General features: G+C 37.8%; 1 protein-coding gene across 9 annotated transcripts in view; it reads right to left on the minus strand.

Moving 5' to 3' along the window:
- PTPRM (protein tyrosine phosphatase receptor type M) overlaps nt 1–22254 on the minus strand; it is a 450209-nt gene that overhangs the window by 62232 nt on the left and 365723 nt on the right. The gene's annotated exons all lie outside the window — the stretch shown is intronic.

The following is a 22254-nucleotide window of genomic DNA, read 5'->3' on the forward strand; positions in this document are numbered from 1 at the left end:
CTATCATTCCATACTGGAATATTCACTGTGGAGTAAAAATATTTAATTGGCAAGTGAACCAGCGGAATTCTATCGTGACAATGCCCAGCCTTAACTCATGTTTTGATCTTTTCTCTGGAATGATCAGTACAATTTAATCTTTGATTCCAAAGGAAAATGAAAGCACATTATCTGCTTTTTTTGGTATCGGTCGGAAGTCAGAAATGGCTAAGTCCTAAGATAAGGGAAAACATCAAGAAGCTTGTGCCTCTCACAGGACCTCAGTATTTTCTGAGTGGTTTAAAGTAGATAATGCCCATGAAATAGAAGACACTGTCCTCATATCTGAAATGCATTATTGTTCAAATCCCAACAATTCCATTATTAAAGAGCATAAAAGTAAAAATAAATCCTCGATCTCTTTCTGAAGCCAATGAAACATGGGGACATTTGATATCTAAAACAAATTTACTATTTTCATTAAATTGATACAATTGTACAATTTGAAAACTCCTGGAAATACATGGATTAATTCTAAGAAGTTTGTACAGAGCAACGTGAGAAAAACAGAGGCCGTATCAAATGGTTTCAGTTTGCTTGCTCTATAGTTTTCTGCACTTCTTTAGAAAAAAAATTTAAAGTTTGCAAATTGAAATGGTTAAACTTTTCACTACTATTAGTGATATTTTTCTTAATCATGGGATACTGCCTTTGGATACAGCTCTGGAAAATGCAGTTACCTACCAAGATAGAGAATTTGAATGCTTTAATGGAAATGTTCATCAACAAAGCCCCAGAAGGCAGAACAAAAAACTAAACTGTTTGTTCTATCTAAAACTTGGCTGAGTATCTTCATCAGGATTTTGCCTTTCAGGTAGTGAAGACACAGACAATTCTAGTTTCCTTGCAGTCCCTGTGCTAGAGACTTCTTCACAGAAGACACTGTGTAGCAAGTGGTTATGAGCTTAATCCAATAACCATTATATGTGGTATTAGAAAGAAAGAGTCTTGCTAATACAGCTTCCAAGTCTACACCTTGAAATATGGAGGACTCAGATATACTCTCAGGGACTCCCTGCTTCTCCCTGTCCCAGAATAATGAACTTTCACAAAATTATTTTAAACAAATCAAGTAAGAGTAAATCTCTAGAGACAACTGGGAAAAAATTTTACAGTACTGAATTCAGGAAAGATACACAACATGCAATGCACTTGTCTGGGCAGCTCATCTGCTTCTCATCTGCAAATACATGGATTCAATTTCTCCCACCTGTTTGGAACTTCTGAAAACAAAGATAAGCTTAACGAGTCCTACAGATAAAATATCTCCTAACAATATATATTCAACGTAGATAAAACTGTTTGTCAGAATACAACTATATCAAAAATGAAAACCAGGAAACAGATTTACGTTTCCAGTTCCTATATATTGATTTCATTTTCCTTATCAAGCATGCATTATAGAAAAAGAGCTATAGATGCAGATTATTCTTTTTTTTTAATCAACAAGTTTGTGACTGAAATAAAATCTATCATACAGAGAGAACAGACTTTGTGCAGGGTCCCATTTTTTAAAACTCTTTTTGGAATGCACACACATATTTCAGTGAGAGGTGTACAGAAAGGATAATTTGAAGGAAAAGATATGACAGTGTGAAAGCATAAAAAGAAACAGTTATTGTAAAAGACAGCTGGAGTGTCATTTCCTAAATTCCCCACGTGCTACCATTACACAAACTGCAACACGATAATCCACAATGAATTATATGGAGAAATCCCATTTGTCCCACAAGTAAAGAACAGAGCAGATACCTCATAACAGATGATCTGTCAAGATCTTTCCTTACTTCTGAGAAATATGTTTTTCATTCTAGAATTTTTTTTAATGTTTTTTTCTGACATATCACTCTCTGGGGATGCTGCTGCACAGCAGCCCACACATTATCTTCGTGGCTATTCATCCTATTTCATTCCTTAAAGTTTCTTAAAAATGCAGACTATTAGGAAGAAATACGTTCCCAAACAGTGTTGTTCCACCAAGGGCAATGGAGAACTGAAAATGAGTGTAGGACATTTCTCAAATTATTTTAAATACATATTTCTTTAACTCAAATTGCACAAAACTTTAGCTATCCAGCCCCCATGAATTATGTGAAAATGAAACAGTCTTCAAAGCAGCTGTTGTTGCGGCAGGCATTTCAGTATTCAACATCTATTGTTATTCGGTTATTAGAATGCATTTCCATAATCAGGAAAGAACACTGTTTCTGAGAACAGTGGAAACATACAGAACTGCAGAACATGCAACATGAGAACTGGTCAATGGATGCAGCAGCAGGATCGTTCTAGGATAAATGTGAAGCTTTTACTTGCTTTAACTCAATGCAGCAGTGGTTTCCATTAAAAATTAAATATTTGCCAAGGGCTAATTCACTGTGACCCTCTGACTAGAAAATAACTGCAATATCTCAAAAAAGAGATGGAGATAATCATTGCAAATACTGATTTTTAAAATTATTCCCTTTTCTCATTTAAAATTCATAAGAACAGAAAATATTGGAAGGGACATATACAAAAGTACATTTATTTCTTTCTTCCAAAAAAATACTTCATAGTTGCTAGGTGACAACAGTGAAGTCTCCTACAATGTCATTTAGAAAATGACAAGCAGAGAAATGAGAAATTAAGGACATCACAATTCCTGCTCTGCCTACTTAATAAACAAGCACATTATTCACAGGAACAAAGAAATACATATTTCACTCTGTAACAATCTTAAGTCTCATCTGTAGATCTGTTTTTAAAATTATGACTTTATATGACGTCAATTTTGGTGGCTGATTTTCCTGAGTGGCTCTAAGTTTCTCCACCGATAACAGTCATTTTTCCATTGCTATTTCTAAACAATCAGATTGAGATGTACTTTAACAATATGAATAATTTGACCTATTTAATTTTAAATGTCTCTGGATTACACATTAATTTAGGCCAGAACAGACAACTAGTGGAGATCCTGATAGAGGTCCTTGTCTAAAATGAATTAGTTATTTCAGAAACTTACATTTCTACCACAGATACTTAGAGCTGCATCTAAATCAGATGGCTGAAATGCCCTGAACTGGACAGTGAAGATACATCACTCCTTTTTCCTAAATATATATCACACTTGACTGCTGCTCTGCACAGTTTACATGTAGGTATAATGGATGGAAAAAATGCAACCACTAAACTCTGAGTTAAGATCCTAGTGTTGTGTTAGACTCTTCTTTGCATTTACAAACCCTAATAAATGCACCTTATATTTTAAGCAGTTCCATAAATATTTGCAGGACAAGGATCTCCAGGCTCATTTAATGAATACTGCAAGATTTATAAGGTCTGTAAATCCATCACTTCATTGGTTTTTCATTATTCAGAATCTTCAAAATACCAGGCACTGGAGGATGTTCTTGTTACTTTAAAACATCAAATGGATCTTGAAACAGGAAAGTGAAATCATCACGCTCATTTTGCTGATAACTGAGGATTTGAATTATTAAGGAATTGAGAAGGAAGAATCGCTGGACTGTTACATTAAAGAAATCTGCAGACATGGTCCACACTGTGAAACAACAGTTTTTTTAATGTTCTGGTCGTTTTGAGAAAAGATTTTATCATTGAAACTGCATCACCTGTAAGTAACTGATAATCCTAAGTGTTGGTGCGCAGTGGTAGATGACTGCACCGATGGCAACCCAACTTCTGTAATCAGCACTTCATATTTCTGTCACTGCTTTGGTCACTGAAAACATTTGTGGATGACAGCATGCCACCAGAGAATATATTTGCCATCATCTTTTCCTCTTCTGTCAGCTTCAATCACTGAGAATTACGTCCAGTTTTCAAGTAACACAATTTAAAAAAAAACTCAACATTTTACTATGCCCTTGAAAACTGCCTTTAGCAAGAGCCATTGTGAAAATCTGTCTAATCAATGTAAACTCCCTTCAGCACTTCTAAAGCACTTATCAGTCTGTTACTGTAACCTAGGTCTCAAGATGGAAGAAAAAATGAAGAAAAAATAAAGATACTGCATAAAGAATTACTAATGTTATCTCCTATATTTGCTCTATCAGAAATTTCCTGGTAAAATAGGCGTAGTTTACTTAATGTTTTCTGAGTGTGAGATTTAAGGTGCAAATCAGTTTTAAAGCAGATGCAACTCTCTAGTATTATTCTGACTGTAACTCCTTCATGTGCTTGGGACACCTTAAACTGATGGGAAAAAAGAAACGCCCATGAATTAATGGATTCATAAACACTGGCATAAAGTTTTGCCTAAGGTAAGGAACAGCCTTTTTCTTCTCAGTTCCATTTGGGTTAGTCTACAGAACACAAGAGAGAAAGAGTAGGAAAGCAAAGTCTTTCAGGCCTTCTGAAGCACTAAACTTCATAGTCACAGCTCACATTAAATGCTGAGGAAATGGAAGGGGAACTGTTACCTCCTTCCCCAACTGCACCATGACTTACCAACTCCAGTTTTAATAAAAAGGACCAAAAAAAAAAAGTGTTTAGACAAAATATGGTACTAGTTGCATTGGTGTGCTCATTTTCACAGGCAAGATTTAATTTGTACGATTGTACAAATTGTGTATATATCTTTGATTGAAGTGCTTTTGTACCTGAGTCCATTTTGTCACCACACTGTCATTTGATCTCCTTTGCTGGAAAAGCAAGTGTGATGGAGTACTTTTTTAATAACAGGGAATTATATGCCTTGTAATTTTAAAACTAACCTATTTATGAGATCTCTTGATGTAATTTCTTATCTTGGTATCTAACACTGCTACACCTGAAGTTCATTTGTGTGATTAAACAGGAAGAATATAAATATTTAAAGATTCTGTGGAGCGGTCTAAAAATTTGATAGATAACCTAGATTCTATAGGCTTTCAGAGCCATTTCCATTCTATCTGCTTAAGTTTCAAAAACTCTATTACTTTCATTCCTTTAAAATACTTCAAGACTTCCCATTAAGGAAAGATTTTAGAAATATGGCGTAATGTGAACTAGTAAGAGGACTGCAATAGAATGCACAATTAAAATTCTAATTTGAAACTTATTCCCTGGCATACCAGATAGCAATAACTTAACCTCATTAATCTTTCTGATTTATCTTCAACAGAAAATAAAGTATGTTGATGAGATTTTATGATCCTTTTTTTATAGGAAGGACCCTCTGGGTAAAATACACGTTTGCACTTTTACCAATGTACAGGATATATTATTTTTAACTTGTGTGTTGGTCTAAGCAGTGCTAATTTAACCTCATCAACATAGATTTCCTGGTTTTGGAGGATTTAACAAACAGTTTTCATGTGCACCACATGCCATTTTCATAAGTAAATCTCTTTATTTCTCTCTACTTTTTTAACACTATGCAATGTAATGTTTTGTTCTCAACTACTATACTTGTAAGTTTTCAAGAAGACAATGAACATGAGCAACATTCATGACTGTAACATCTGTAAAACAATAAAGTGAACCTACTGAATACCTCCTCAGCTCCACTGAATACCAACTACTTTAATGCTTTGATAGGAAACCTCTTCGGGGGAAATAGAGAGAGACACTGATCACCTCAAAGGCACTATCCATCCTTTTGTGAACAAAATTATCTGCTTCATTATTCACTAACTCTATCTCCTTTCCTCTTCCCTATGTTGTTCCAAAGGATGCAATTACATGTGTCAGTTGCACACTACACAAGTAAAAGATGGTACAAAGTTGTTTTATATCTTAATGAGAATTCCTACTTACCAAGATACAAACATTTACACAGAAAGTACCAGGACTCAAGATTACACAGTGCACTGAATGTGTAGATTATTATTTTGAGAAATACTAAACTAAATTTTATACCATGTTTGAAAGGGTAACAAATGATTAGGATAGAAGGAAAGTATTCAGCCTGGTTACTATGATAAAGCTTGAGTGATGTCAAAAAGGAATAAATCTTAAGATATATCAAGTGAAAGCTGGCACACCAACTCTGAGTTAATGCAGGCATCCAAGGTACAATTCCATGTACCTAAGTATGATTTAATTCACGGCAATTAAAGAAACTGCTACTACTACTACTACTACGCCTCTTTAGCTCTCATCTTCAAAAACTCATCTTACTTTCCTCTGTTAGAGGACACCTTATCTCTAATACTAGAGGAGTAGCTATTACCCAGCACTTTGTTGAGCTGCTACCAAATTCACAGTTTAGTTGCATTTCCTTTCCCTCTGTTTAGAGTTACAAACATTTAGATAAGGATGGCTGTATTCTGGTGCATTGCTACTCTACTAGAATTTAAAAAAGTACGCTTTTGATTTTTTGCATCTCTTCTTGGTTTACATTCCAAAATATTCTTCAAGCACCTTAATGCCAAGCAAAGCATTCCTTACACAACACAATCTGGAACTTAGAAGTACAGCACTTATTAATTTTCTCTATTACACACAGAAATGTGAGCAAGTATGCGGATTCCAGAATGTGCTTTTTAGGTGCTGTACAATTTTGAGAACACTGTTCTGGATCTTTCTGTGTGCTTCAAAATTTAATTCAGAACATCAATTGAAGATTTAAATATTCTGACTTTAGTCCATTATTCCTCCTAAAAAATTAGCACTATGATGTTTGATTTACTTCACAAATAATAAAAGGTTGCTCCAGGGAACAGTTTCAAAGAGCTATGAAATGTTATTAAAGCAGAACATAAAAATAAATTGTGCTATGGAAAAAGTAGGGAAGAACTATTTCATTTTTTTGAGTTTGCAATTCGTTTAAAGCATAACAAAAAAGAAAGAAAAAGATGAAGAAAAGAAAAAAGGATGAAAAAAAAGAGAAGGAGAAGGAGAAAAAGGATGAAAAGAAAGAAGTGGAAATATTTTCAGTTGTCAAAATAGAACAGTATGCATTTAGTGTACGTAGTAAGATTTCTGCAGTAGTCATAACTTCCTGTTTACTCATGTTTTATGTAGTGATTGATAATGAATACTCTACTCATTGCCTACATACTCTACATGATGCATAAAACAAAGCTTAAGGATTCCAAGAAACTATCTGTTAAATATGTGGGAATACTTATTTCCACGGCAAAAGGACTGGATCAATGCTGCAGGCCAGGACACTAGTCTTTATGCTACAGTTACTCTACAGAGTAACTATGTTACTTGAGCAGATACAATTTAATACCTATGCACTTCTGTCATCCACTTGCTGAAGATTATTTCTAATGAAAGGTTAGCAACATTGAATTGATGGACATACAAAAATAATAACCAAGTTGACTTCTGATACCTTTATAGGGAAACCAGTTGTATTTTTTTTTCTGTTTCTATCTGAATAAATCACTACAATTGAGACACTCTAAGCCAAGCAAAGAATTTGCAAGAACTGCCTGACTCTTTAAATTACTAAGCAACCCAAGCAGAAAAAAAATGATAATATCTTAAAATCTTCTGCATAGACCTGCTGCTTCTGATTTAGAACCATACAATTGGAAAAGCCTTGAATAAAATTCCCTACAGTAACAGAAAACAGCATGTGGAGAAAGGAAACAATGTAAATGTTGAATCTGAAAACTGAGCAGAACTCCTCCTATCTTCATCCAAGTTGTAGTGTACAACTTGATCTAAACTGATCAAGAGGTTAGCTGATCTAACCTCTCAAAAGAGTTAAAGCATCCCCTCAGAATCTGCTCACTAAGTGAGCCCTGAGGTTTTTCAAGAGCGTTTCTAGGCTACTGGAGTTCACATGGTTTTGACACAAGACAAGAAAGAAAGAAAGCTCATCTAATAAGGTTTTAGTTTTCTTAAAGAGTGACAATAACATACTGAAAAGCTACAAGATAAAAGTCCAAATACACTATACAGTGCACAGATGGAACACAAAGTTTTGCATGCTGTTGTTTTTCCCAGTGGATAAGATAGCACTTTCCCCCTTCCTTATTTCAAGGGAAATAAGCAGTACTAGGCTAAGCTAAAATAGATAATAAGGGTCTACTTGCAGTGCCCTTTCAAAAATAAATGATAGCACTTTATTGTGCTGGTTCATTACATTATTTGATCCTTACAGGAAAGTCTGGTGCCTTGGAGTCTGCTTTGTTTGTTTGCAAATACACTCTACGCTAGCATATACAAAGAAACTTCTTCCTTCCTGACTGAAGGAAGGCTGACTTTTAGTCCAGTATTTTCCTTGTTCTAGAGAACGAGATCTACTGAGATCACAAGCTACCAAAACGACTAGACTCAGCCAACAGATAAAGCGATGTGAAAGTTCTCTGGGTTAACAATGAAGGAGGGGAAAGAAGTTGCTGTCCCTGAAGCCTGACACTTGAGGACCATTTTACATCATTAATCTAACATCATGTATGTGGTACAAGTATTTTGTCATTGGATCAGTACAAGCATACTGTACACAAATTACAGTTTAACTACAGCATTTATCCACAAATCACTTGCATCACCCAGTTGTATTTATATGTAATCAGCTGGTATATTCCTGATGCCTGAGAAAGAAATTTTGACAGAGCATTTAGAAGCTATCTGAACCTGTGATATTGTTGTACAATACAATGAATACCTCCCAACACCCCTGTGTAAATTTATCTTCTTTCTTTTTGTTTATCACTCACATAACATCCATTCTTTCCTTCTTTCATTATGCACTGCCAGTGAAATAAGTAATGGACTAACTGGAATAGGCTGCCCAGGGAGGTGGTGGGGTCACCAACTCTGGAGGTGTTCAAGGAGCGTTTGGTGTTGTGTTGAGAGACATGGTGTAGTGAGAGCTCTTGGTGATTGGTCGATGGTTGGACTGGGTGATCTGGAGGGTCTTTTCCAACCTTGGTGATTCGATTTGATTCTACTCTACTCTACTCTACTCTACTCTACTCTACTCTACTCTACTCTATTCTATCTAACAGAAAAACATCAGCAGCCAGCAATAACGTTGGAGTTGGCAATTTGAGTGCCATCAGTTAGGTACAGGGCAGGTAAGCAACAAGCATGTCTCTCTCTACACTAACAGTACAGTTTTAGAAAAATAACAAACCAAGTGTAAGATTCACTAAAAATATACGAAAAAAGAAGGGGAGCGATTGCCCTTGTTTTTACAGGACAGTCTTTTTTCAAGCAAACTATATGGTGAAATCATGAGTTCTTTATGGAGTAAGGATGCAAATAGAAAAGTTATGAAATCCATGTAATAATGCAGATGTGTTACAAAAACCAGTAAGAAACTGAAGGAACAAATAAAATGCCAGTCACAGAAAAAATAGTTCAAATTACTGTTTACATTCACAGCTCTAAAAGCAGAAAAGGAATAATTACACTTCTGAACTTCGATCACACTATTTTTATAGTGTGACATTATTTTATGGAATTTTTCCTGATGCGCAGAATCCTTGCATACATGTCCCCTAGCCAGTCTTTTGTTCAGTCCCTAATCTTGCTGAGTATCAAAACAATTCTTCAATAAAGAAGACTGAGGTTTAATGACTTGACTTATAATTTTGTAGGCTTTTTTTTTTTTTTTTTTTTCAATCTGCTTCTTCATTTTCTCTTTTGCATAAACTGAGCAAAATGCAGCAATTTATCAACTGTCTGTGGACATTTCAAGATTTATATACATTGCAGCCTCACGCTAGATTAATTGAAGCAAGCCAACATTATAAAAGCTCTGTTGAATAGCAGCAGATGCCTTTATTCTCCACATCTCCCTATAAAACCAAACTTAAAAATTGGAGTCTCTATATAAATATTTCCCTTATAAGACAATACAAAGATTCCAGGCATCTGCCTCTCGTTAAGCCAATCACCAGCTGTACAATGAGGTCCATATTTATCCAGACTCTTATTAATAAAAGCATTGTTCAAGTCTGTATGCCAAATTCTGCCAGAAGAACCAGAGAATACTATGAAGGTTGAGCTACACTGACAAGAATACTTAAGTATTCTAGTCTTGAGCCTTGGTGGAAGTCCCAGTAATTTAAGCTTTTAAACAACACACGAAGACTTACTGTTGTGAGATTCAGAGACTTCAGTTCAGCAGTGAGTAGACTTGCCAGCCAGACTTCTAATGAGGACATAGACTGCACAATGTACAGCCGGAGTGCTAGGATGTTAAATACTGGGTCCAAATCTGTCTAAAATCTCAATGATCTGAATGATGTGGCAGACTGCACCCTCAGCGAATTTGGATATGGAACAAAACTGGGAGGAGTGACTGATGCACTAGGGGTTTTGCTGTCACCAGAGAGACCTGGAAAGGCTGAGAAATGGTCTCACCTCATGAAGTTCAGTGAGGGGAAGTGCCAAGTACTGCACCTGGGGGGAACAATCCTAGGCACCTCTATAGGCTACCCAGTTGCAAAATATCCTGGCAGAAAAAGACCTGGAGAACATGCGGATGAATAATTCAAAAATGTACCCTTGCCACAAAGACTACTGGGCTGCAGTAGGCAAAGCACTGCCAGCAGCTGGTGGAAGGTGATCTCCTCCTCAGTGCAGTACTGGTGACGCCAGACCTGGAGTGCTTGGCTCCCCCATACATTAGAGAAACACAGAATGGCCTGGGTTGGAAGGGACCTCAAGGATCATGAATCTCCAACCCCCCTGCCACATGCAGGGCCACCAACCTCCTCATTTAATACTAGACCAGGCTGCCCAGGGCCCCATCCAACCTGGTCTTGAACACCTCCAGGGACAGGGCATCCACAACCTCTCTGGGCAGCCTGTTCCAGCACCTCACCACTCTCTCTGTATGTAAAGAACTTCCCCCTGATATCCAACTTAAATCTTCCCTCCCTCATCTTAAAGCCATTTCCCCTTGACCTACTGTTATCTACCCCTTCAAAGAGTTGACTCTCCCTCCTGAGAAAGTTGAACGAACTAATGAGAGTCCAGAAAGGGAACATTACTATCATGAAATAATTGGAGCATTTTTCCTGTAAGAAAAGGCTAAGGGAGTTGGGAATGTTCAGTCATGAGAAGTGATAGCTCAGCTAACCATACAGCTCAGTGATAGAGTGATAGCTCAGGATCCATACAAAAACCTGACAGGAATGTGCAAGAAGAGGGAGTCAGGCTCTTTCCAGTGGTGCACAGTAGTAGCACAAAAGGCAATGAGCCCAGACTGGGGCTCAAGAGAAACCCTTTGAACAGAAGGCAGCAATTCTGTGCTGTGCAGGTGACGGAGCACTGGCACAGGTTGCCCAGGGGCTGTGGGGTCTACTCCTCCAAGATTTTCAGAAGCTGCCTGGATGTGGGCCTGGGCACCCTGCCCTCGGTGGTCCTGCAGGAATTGGCCAGATTCTCCAGAGGGTTGATTTCCACTCAAGTCATTCTGAGATTCTGTGATTTTATGACATGTATTGAAAAAACTCATTATAAGGACCATCAGTATGAAACTTTAGGATGTAGGGAAGCATCTGATTCTTCTGGGGAATCTGGGAAATGAATACTTCTGGAGTTGCATATTATTTCACAATAATTTCACAAGTTTTATCAAACCTAGAAATGCCCTGGAACCACCCAACATAAGTTACAATAAAAGATTTGTCTTCCAAAACAAAATAGGCTTCTGTGACATTGGAATGGTAAAGATAGTAAAAAATAGTAAAACTGATTCAGGTTGAGTGAACCTGAAACTCTTGTTTTTTGGCCGCACTTACAGGATCCTAGTGCTAACAACAATTAGGGTTCCAGAGGAAATCTTTCAGTAATTGCAAACTTCCTGGACTTAGTGAAAATCTGTCAGTGTAGTGGTACAATGTTGTGTTCTTGTTCCCTACCTAGTCCCACATCAACCTTTGTAAGCTGAGGCTTAGTTCTATAAGATTACTTGTAAAAGCATATGTGAGACAACACCCAAAATAAACATTGCTTGCTTTTTATCATTTTGGGTAGGGATATTATCATTCTTGGTAACTTTACTGTAGTCATGATAGTTGGTATCAGAACTTTCCATATCGGTTAAAATATACTTGATCTGACATCAGATCAAATGAATTCTGGCATAAACCAAGATAACTTTCCTGTTTTCCATTGAAAGAGCCCTAAGCATTTGCAGGCATGGAGAGAACTTTACAGTGAGTTGAGTACTTCACTGCTTTATGCACATGCATTTTCTGCTTTTTAAAATATAGCTCCTGTTAGTGACAGTAAAAGTAGTGTTTTCTATAATACCTCTTCCTCCCACCCCTTTTTCTTCCACAAATGAAATAAGAAAGTGACTATTTTTGCTTTTCTTTCCATCGCTGCTGTACCTTGAGCACTCCAACATATGGTTCCTGCACTCTAAAGCCATCATATGGGTAGCGGCATTCAAATCTTTTGTTATACCATTAAAAAAACCATGTTACTATTAGCCTTCTAGATTACACTGTCATGTTTCCAGGGATGATGGGACTTGCTGTTCTGCAAAACTGGGGAACTAGGACACATGAACAGATGACCTTATTTTCCCTCAATCCCACAGACGCAGTATTTCCCACCCTAGTAAAATTCCTTCTGACATCAGTTTCCACACTCTGGCCCCCTTGTCAACATAATTGCTCCACTGTCTTTCTGGAGGAAAGAGAAGAGTGCAGCTGGCTGCAAGGAGTAAAGCATGCATGTAGTCTACCTCCTGCTCCTTGCTTTTCCCAGTATTAGGGAGGAGGACTTTTCCCAAACTGTCCTGTCCACCATGCTCAGGAGAAAGAGCTGGCAGTTGCAGAACATGGGTGACAAAGGCAGAGCAGGGACGGGCTGGTCCAAGCAGGGAAAAACAAAAATTGTGGCATACCTTGTAAATGTGCATAGTGTGGTCACAGCACTGTGCTTGCCAGAGTTCAAGAAGTGTCTGGACAAATCTCTCAGATGTGCTCCTTTGCATGGGTCCCTTCCAACCTGGAATAGTCTGTGGTTCTATGATCACTATTCCACACTACCTAAGTGATTTCAAATATCCCTGCAATAGCTATGGGACAATAGATGTTCTCACATTACCCTCTTCTGACAGTCAGCAAGTGAGGAATGGCGTCCCCACAGATAGGAGAGGATGGAGCAGAAAGTCAAGTTTACCTGCGGGGAAGGTTTCTGGTATTGGAGGAGGCACTCCGGGGGAGTCAGGGTAAAAACTGAGCAAGCACAAGTGAATCTTTGTGCCCATATCCAGCTAGACAAAAATTTACTATTTTCATTCTTTTCTTGGCCCCTGGACCAGGGCTATGTTATAAGGATCCAACTTGATCCCTTGTAAGAAATGTAAGTAATCCCACATGCTTGAGCTAAAAGGAAATATACTCCTAGGTATGTCAACAGGAAACTTATTTTCTCTCCAGCCAAGCCATCCTGCTTCCTCATCAATGAAAAAGATCCATTTATGGAAGAAAGATGGTGTTTTGAAAAAGGTCTTAAAAATAACATAGTCTTCATTACAAAAATAAAAATCAATCTAAAAAGCAGTTAAAGCCTTATAGCAGCTCTAAATGCAACAGAAAGCATAGACTATTTTAGCTTCCTTTGTGTGGCAGAGATACACATGCTTAGTAAACACTAGCAAAACAAACACAAATGCTGTGCAAAGACCTGACAAATGGAGGAAAAATATGTCAGTCTCTAATGAGAACTACAATTAAACACACAAAAAGCATGAGCAATTTATATGACTTTTCCTTGGACTCAAGCAGTGTTTCTAATGCTATGTTCTACCTACTGTTGGTTCTATAGACTTAATTTACAACATATGCATCAAAATGTAAAATTCAAGCTGGTGATGATGTAAAAGATTGAGACAATGAAAAACTCAGTGGTAAAACTGAAATGTGTATAAAATAAAGCAGCAAGATACTAGGTTTGTTGAAATGTTTGTTCCAGTACAGAATAGAAGCAAATGCTTTTGTGTGGTTTGGAAGCTCAATCTGTTAAATTCCAAGTCCATGTAAGACTCTCCCACTGTAAGTAACGTTGCTTACTTGAAATTGCCTAATTAATGCAAACAAAGTTCTTTGTGGAATAAGGCACTGCTAAGAATATAGGTTCAAGATTAGGCTTCAGGATAGGAGTTACCTGCATTTTAAATAAAATCTCTTTAGCAAGGGAATTTCCTTTTTTCCTCTTTTCCTTATAGCATCATCATCCTGCATTTCACAGTCCAAAAGCAGGACAGTTGCTGAAGTGAAAAACTAATGGGTAAGCTGGCTAACTTAAAGAACTCTGTGTTCTTTACAATATAAAGTGATGTTAGGGCTATAATATTTACTAATAGTATGTTAAAAAAAAAAAAAAAAAAAAAAAAAAAAACCAAAAACATTTCACATTGTTTGCTTTGCTTTTACAGTATCACTGATACATTTTCTTCTTCATAGGTGTTAACAGCTCTGCTAGGTCAAAACAGAGGTCCGTACATGCCATTGCTCTTTCTGCAACAGTCCAGTAGCAGATGTTTACAAAAAAAAAAAAAAAAAGAGCAAACAGAGAGACTTTCCCCACAGTACCCTCTTAACTTCTAGCAATCAACGGCTTTCCTGAGCAATCTCTTTCTCAGCCAGAGACTGCACACAGTCATTGTGTTTAACAATGAATTTGTCTAGCCCATTTTTGAACTCATTTATAATTTTGGCTCCACAGCAACTTGAGGCAGTGAGCTCCACTATGCAATTATGTGCTGTGTGAAAAATATTTCCTTTTGTTCATCTTAGACCTGCTGCATAATCGCCTTGTTGTGTGCTCCCGATTTCCTGTATTATAAGAAATCATGAATAATTGTTGTTAGCATTGCAGACCTAACACTGATCTCTGGCACGTCTCAGAATATCCTAAGGGGGGTATTAGAGCAGCCAGGAATAAGTGATATTTCACTCTCCTGGAAACAAGATAGAGACTTGGTACTGGAGCTGATAAAGTGGCTCTGTGCCACTTTAAGGTTTTCCTCACTGACATAATCTTCGCAGTTTGTTACACCAACCTTACAGAAGCTGTGTATTGACAGTGTTACACAGAGCATAAAAGCTGAAGTTGAAGTGCAAACAAGGTGAACAAGCAAAACTACAAACCAGAAATACTTAGTTCTTCTGTAGTCATTTTGTCCAATTACAAATGGAAACAGGCACAGATAAAAATCAAGGCTAACCGAACAAAAGCACAGCTGATACCACAGCCGAACACAGAGGACAATGAGCTGAAATATCCTTCATGCAAACATCACACTGAACTGTTCTAGCAATGAGTAAAAGGCTGACGGCACTTTGAAGAGCAGTGCTAGTATTGTAATAGACTGAGGAACCGAATACACAGTCTTTCTGAAGATTAAAAAGCACATGTCTTAACTTGACAGTCTTGCTCAGATTCAGAGGATCTTGGAAGGACACACAAATCTAAAAAGAGCTTTGCACTGCAAGCCCTCCCCATCTCCTTACGTCACTTTGTTTCTTTACTAACTATTCATCTAAGGGGTTGGAGGTGGCTGCTTTCAATACTCCTTGCTGAGTGGAAGACACAAAATCTGATCCTACCTTTTCAAATTCTGTTATGCTATGCAGGAATTTTGTTGCTTTATTGTTGTTTTGTTGCTTTATTGTTGTTTATTGCCCTTCATTAACGTGTGGGCATTTACCGTAAACAATTAGAATGGTAATATTTTTTTACTTCAAAACTCTAAGTTCTGTAATACAGACAAGTATTTAAGCATCAAAGGTAAGGTATTTCCATTACCTTCACTCAGACTAATCACATGCTTCAACTTTATGATTATGTCAGGAACCAACGCTTCACTGAGACTCTACCAGCCCAGAGCAAGCACTGGGAGGCATTCAGAAAGGAAACCTGTTCCTGTTTGAGTAAGATAAAGACAAAAAAACTTATAATCTCACTAAAAAGAGTACAGTTTATAATATCCCCTTCACTGCAAGCTACCTCTATTAGCAAAGACAGTCTCAGCTATGTCTGCTTTTGAACTCATCCTGTTCATCAACGAAGGTCCTTACCCCTTTGGTATGTGGTGTGCAAGTGGAGATGGCTTGTCTCATGAATATAAATATATATTGTTTACATATTATATATATATATACATATATATATATATATATATATATATATATATATATACACAGTTCTTTCAGTTTTTTACTGTTACATAGTAAGAGATAATTGCCCAGGCACCTGAAAGCTAGGGCTCAGTTAGGTAGATGCATTTTAACCCTATATAAACACAAGGCACTCATTTCTTCCATATAACAAAGCACAGCATTGTCAACCACGAAACTTTTTGAGGTCTTAGGGGGAAGAAACTGCACTGTCTTGGTGGACAGACATTCAGGTTTTGCCACTGCAGCATGAACATGTCCAAACCATTAGTTGTCTGATGTCTGTGTATACAAAAACCTTAGTGTTGCTTCCATTCAGGTGAACAGTAAAATACAGAACAGAAAGGAATGTATACTGAATGAGTCCTTCACATTTGTTTGAAACATATTGAACCTAAGCTCATCCTTAAGGTCCTCCCTTGCCTTGGGCTCCAAATCACGCTGTAAGTCTAAAATATCCTTTTTCAATCTTCTGAAGAAGTGTCAATACTAGGAATTTTCTTCAGTCCTGAATCAAGCTGCAAATCCACTAACTCCAATAATTCTACATGACTGATGCTGCTATTGTATCATTTTAGAAATACTGAATCTCTCTATCTGACAGCATTTAGCAAGTTCCCAAAGACTGCCTGCTCTTCCTTCTGCCCACCTCCTAAGCTGCCTTGTTTCCATGAACACTCCACTTTTCTCACCAGCTTTGGCTCAGGAGCCAGTTTTGTTCCATAGCTGCCATCCTCATCTTTCTTCCTTTCTTGCATCTCCTCAGAACTGGCTGACAAGCCAGGACCTCTCAGATGAGTGGCTGAGGACACAGGGCTTCCTACCCGCTTATTAGTAAGACAGAGACAGAGCCAAACAGATGGAGAACAGCAGTATCCAGCAACAGCCCATGTGCTGGCATTGCCCAGCTTGTGCCCTGATTAGCACCCAGAGGAGCAGCTATCTCACTGAAGCATGCAGGAGATGGATGGAGACACTGGCAGGGAACCAGTGGGGTGGAAGGAGTCCTTGCCAACCTGCCTGGATGCCCAACTATGGCCCACCACAATTGCAGTGGGCTTATCGTTTCCCACAGAATTTCCCGTGTCCATCAAATCAGCATGCTGTAACCAAAAATTCCTTCCTGCTGGAAAATGCTAATCATTTTTTCCATTAACAGGACAATTCCTGAAGCACTGCAGGAAACGTTTAAGAAAAAACCTTGTGTTGCAGACAATAAACTTCTTTAGACAATATATGAAGCCATGGGGTACACAAGAATACAGATTTTCATTTCCTAAAAGATTCATGATGGCTATTTTAACTTATTTAAAACAAATACATTATAGAAAATTATGCATATTTTAGGTATGTTGTGGATAAACCGATGCTGAATTAAAACTCCTAATAGCTAAATTATGCTAACTTGATTTGAAAAGTATTCCTCATGCTTTACAAACATGCAGTAATAATGATCTAGTCGTGAAACCAGCAATAGACTAAAATGCATAATTATTTGCAGTGAATAAAATACAGTCCATAGAAAACACACTGGGTGTATTTATAATTAATAAAAGAATAGATTATAATTGCATTTAACATCATTTGCATAATTTAAAATGGAATAACTACATGACTGATTTTTTTATGTCTTTTTAAAGGGCAATAATAAAATATGAAGGAGGCAAGGAAGCTTATATGAGTAGGAGATAATGAATAATATCCTTAACATTAAAGTACAATATATTACTCTGAGCACATAAATTGGACCAATTCATTTTTGCCTGTCCAGTGGGAAAAGTATGGTACATCAGCAATTTTCAAAAGTAAATAATATGTTAACTGAAGAAGGGATTACAGATTCTGATCAAATATTCAATGCCTCATTTGAATAATTAATAAATCAGTCTGGAACAAATATGCAGTATATAGCTTCAAAAACTTTAATTTCTTTCGAATTGTACTTGTCACAAGCATTTATGAAGTTTAACCCATCACCTCAGACTGCGAGTGCTATGGCTGCTCTGGAATATTTCCTTCTGGAAACTCATCCTATGAGTGAAATGAAGCTTAGTGGCCTCATTTAGTTTCCTACTGTGGTGTTCAATAACCCATAATGACACATAGATTGACTAAATCTGAAACTAAATCCTAATTTCAAAAGGTACACAGCATAGATGCGATACTATCAAAAGCACAGTGGCAAGATTATGCAGCAAAAATGACTTGCCTAACAGACAGAGTAAAACAGATTCAGAGAAATCTGCTTAATGCACCTCAACTGTTTCTCAACTTGTGTCTTCTAAAGGAGAAGAAGGCTGGGCAGGCTGGAGAATAACAGTGCAACAGATTCCACACGCTAAAATAGCAGAACGATATGTGACTGTGGGTTACTAAAAGAATAGGCATGTACGTTCATGCAAAACATGAGGTAGCAGTACGAGGAAAAAGGCTGATGGTTTCCATTGAAAAGAATGCATAACCTCTGTGTTAATTACTTGGAGTTATCAGATGTGGATACTGGATTTCAAAAGTTCTGCTCTCTGCCAAGTTGGCAACAATCAGTGAGACTTGAAAGCTATTTCTTTTATTGCTCCAATTTGGCATTGCACATGCTTACAAATCCTTCCAGAAGAAACTGAGAAAGATTTTGCAATGCCTTGCAGGAATAAAGGATCCTAAGCACGGAGTCAAATAAAAGGGGTACAAAATTAAAATGAATTTCGAAGACCGCTGTGCAGTTGGACTGAAGACAGAGAAAAAAAAGCAAACCAAACCAAAACAAGCTTTCTAAGTCTACATAAAACTAAGTTGCATACAGTTACCAGTCACCTGTTCTAACAGACAGTGTTTAAAGGGATGCAATTGTTATGACAGATGCACTTAAAAGTTACCAGGCATTCCTTGAGATGCAGCCTAAACTTGAAGGACTGGGCTGAATTAGGCATCCTTATTCTTGAATTCATATTATACAGTTCAGAATGTTTGGGGTATCAAGGAGAGGAAAACAGGAGCTTAACACTCAGCTAACTGACTGATCAGTACCAGCCATGACACAGCATGAGCAAACAGCTGCCTGCACCGCACTGAAAGTAATCCTAGGGGTATGGAGGGGCTGCAACATATATACTTCCACAATTTTATTATTCAAACAGATAAAAACCCAAAGCCTTTGTAATGAAGCCACGACCTGCATAAATCTATAATCTGTGATAAGAATAAATTTTAATTAAACCTGCTTTAATGAAAGCAAACTAGAAAGCTGCTTCTGCATATACGTGCACATCTATTTAAATTGGAGAAGGCATTTAGGAAGAATTGGAGAAGGCATTTAAGAAGAGCAGGAGAAGGAAACAATGAGATTTAGAAACTCCTGGGGCACCTCAATGACTGGGCAATCACTGCAGCACAAGACAGAAAGGAACTGCTGTGTGAATGAGATTAAGCACTGAGACAGCACCTTTCATACATTCAAAACCTGTTAAGAACAGAAATTCTCAGTTATTAAGGATAGATTCAGAATTGTATAATACTGGCACAACACATATGTAGTAAAATGAAAGTGTCTCTGAAGTGAGAAGACCAAACTTCTATCAACTACCATCCAGTTGAAATTGTTACCAGCTGATTCCTTTTGATCATGGAATCACAGAATGGCTTGGGTTGAAAAGAACCACAATGATCATCTAGTTTCAACCCCCCTGCTATGTCTGCAGGGTCACCAACCACCAGACCAGGCTGCCCAGAGCCACATCCAGCCTGGCCTTGAATACCTCCAGGGATGGGGCATCCACAACCTCTTTGGGCAACCTGTTCCAGTGTGTCACCACCCTGGGAGTGTTCAACAACTGAAGCTACCTTTACTAAAGAAATTAAGGGATACTGCATGCACTGGGAGGCTGCGTCATTACTTATGCATGTTATATATTAGCAAATGTAGTTTCTGGGTTGGAATGACTTCATTTTAGCAGCTTGGTATTGACCTGGAGTACCTTAGTACTTCCAAACCAAAACATTGTTTGCGGACACATCAGCTGCTTGGTTCTACCCTTCTTTTTAACCTCCTGAGACAAGATCTCTGGTGCTGAGGCTTCCTGCATCCATGAGTCTGGGATAAACCCACACAGGGATAAATTACCTGTGGCAGGCTGTTGCAGACCTCATGGTAATCTGATGAAACTGGGGTATTCTGAACACAGACCTTTGATAAAGGAAAAGGAACACCCAACTCACATACAAACCTTTTTATCGCCTTAAACAATGGTTATCCATTGTACACAAAAGAGAACATTTATGATGCCAATAATCAAACCACTGCAACTTCCCAGTATTAAAGACTAAAGATATAAACGGATATTAAGGTGACATTTTCCAGCTCTATCTAATTATCTACAGCATTGCACAAAAAATAATAGCAAGAATCACTACAGAGGAGTATTTCCAATACTTTTCCACACTGCTTCCACAGGACAAATTCCCACTATTTTACTTATGTTTTGATTTCTCTTATGTTTTCAATTTCCAATGAATTTTCTCATTACTACAGAAACAAAAAGAGAGAGAAAAAAAAATAAAAACAGTCATCTTTCTCCCAGTTCTGGAGGACACATATGTTGCCCTTCATGTATTTAAACTACGTACTAATGCCCTCATTCCCTCCTGATGTTTCAGAGTCTTTTTGCTTTCTTTCTAATATGTGTCTTGCAGGATAGAAAATAACCTGCACTGATTGTGGTATTGACTGCCTCAGCAGGTGCTGCAGAATATCAAATAAAATCAGGCAAAAAGTGTGATAAAAATGTACAGATTGGAGGTGAGACATGCCAGTTGCAGGCATAAAGAACAAACATAGAAAAAGCAGCACCAGCTGAGTCCTATCAGCAGTTATATCAACCTAACATCAACAAAACTCTTATTTCTCCTGCTATTCATGAAGTTTCAGTTTCAAGGCCCTAGAGCACTGGACTTAGAAGTTTTATGTGGCAGTGCATTTTTTTTACAGCTGGAACAACAAAAAAAGAAAACCTGTGATGGAAGAGCTGGTTGAGGTGACAAGATTCTGGTCTGCCATGCATTTGCACGACAGAAGCAAAAGGAAACTCTACCAGATTTCTGTCCTCGGTCAGACATTTGTGTAACAGTGGTTTGGAGAAAGCAAAGCCTTAAGTGGGTAACTACGGGGTAAACTTTCTCCACAAAAAATTCCAAGCTTGCCTGCAATATTTTCTGCTCCTGAAGCCCAGGATTTGTATTTATGCTGTTTTAAGAGAGTTTGTTTTTCTTGTTTTGTTTCCTTAAGCTGTTCTCTTTTTTACTGCAGGTATTTCACAGGCCACCAGTACACAGTGTGAAAAACTCTTTTTTCATTGACAGACAGCACATCTACTTATGTACCTTTGAAGTTCCATTTCAATGCATATGTTTTGTTTCTAACCTCCATTATTCTCACCACTCACCTCCAAATCCTCTTCAAATTATTCATTTTTCATCATCACCTTTGACCACAATCCCCCAGGGTATAACTAAACAGCGACCATGACCAGGGAACCTATTTCAAAATACTGCTACCAATCTATAATAGGTGTTAAGAAGTGCTAAAATAAAATGAATTGGTTAACATACATTAGATAATACATTTCATGTTCCTGACCTTGAAAGGCCCTCTGTGCCTGTATTCACATCAGTATCTGCCTGTTTAAGTGCAGTGATTTAGCAATTAATATAGATACATTGGTGCAACCCCTCAGAGTGGATGGAGACCACGCAGCATAAAAGCAGCACAATTGGTACAGTGTGTCTTGACAGCATGTAACTCCTTCATATTAGGAGCAGTATGGCCTTAATGATACTAGTTTAAAATTGCTTCCTGAGTGAAACAGCTGAACTGCCACAAAGCCTTGAGAAAGGGAATGCATTTCAGGAAGGGAGGAGAAGGAAGGAGAGAGACACAGCAGAGGGAAAGGCTTTAAAGTTAACGTTATACAGAGAAACCTTTTTAAAAGCCTGTTTCTGACAGTGCTGATAGTGACAGTAAACGAGGCTGATCTGAGAAGGATACCCTCTGCAAACCCTGGCTTTTCAAAGTTACCTCTGTTTCTGAGATAATGGAAGCTCAGAAGCCCCTGTCATGGAACATAATGTGGAATCGATTTTGCAAGGCTTTATCTACACAATGTTGCACCAGTTTAATTAAAGGTGT

Source organism: Lagopus leucura, unplaced genomic scaffold (genome assembly GCF_019238085.1).
Source record: "Lagopus leucura isolate 7727_CA_CO unplaced genomic scaffold, USGS_WTPT01 Super-Scaffold_100002, whole genome shotgun sequence".
Lineage (NCBI taxonomy): Eukaryota > Metazoa > Chordata > Aves > Galliformes > Phasianidae > Lagopus > Lagopus leucura.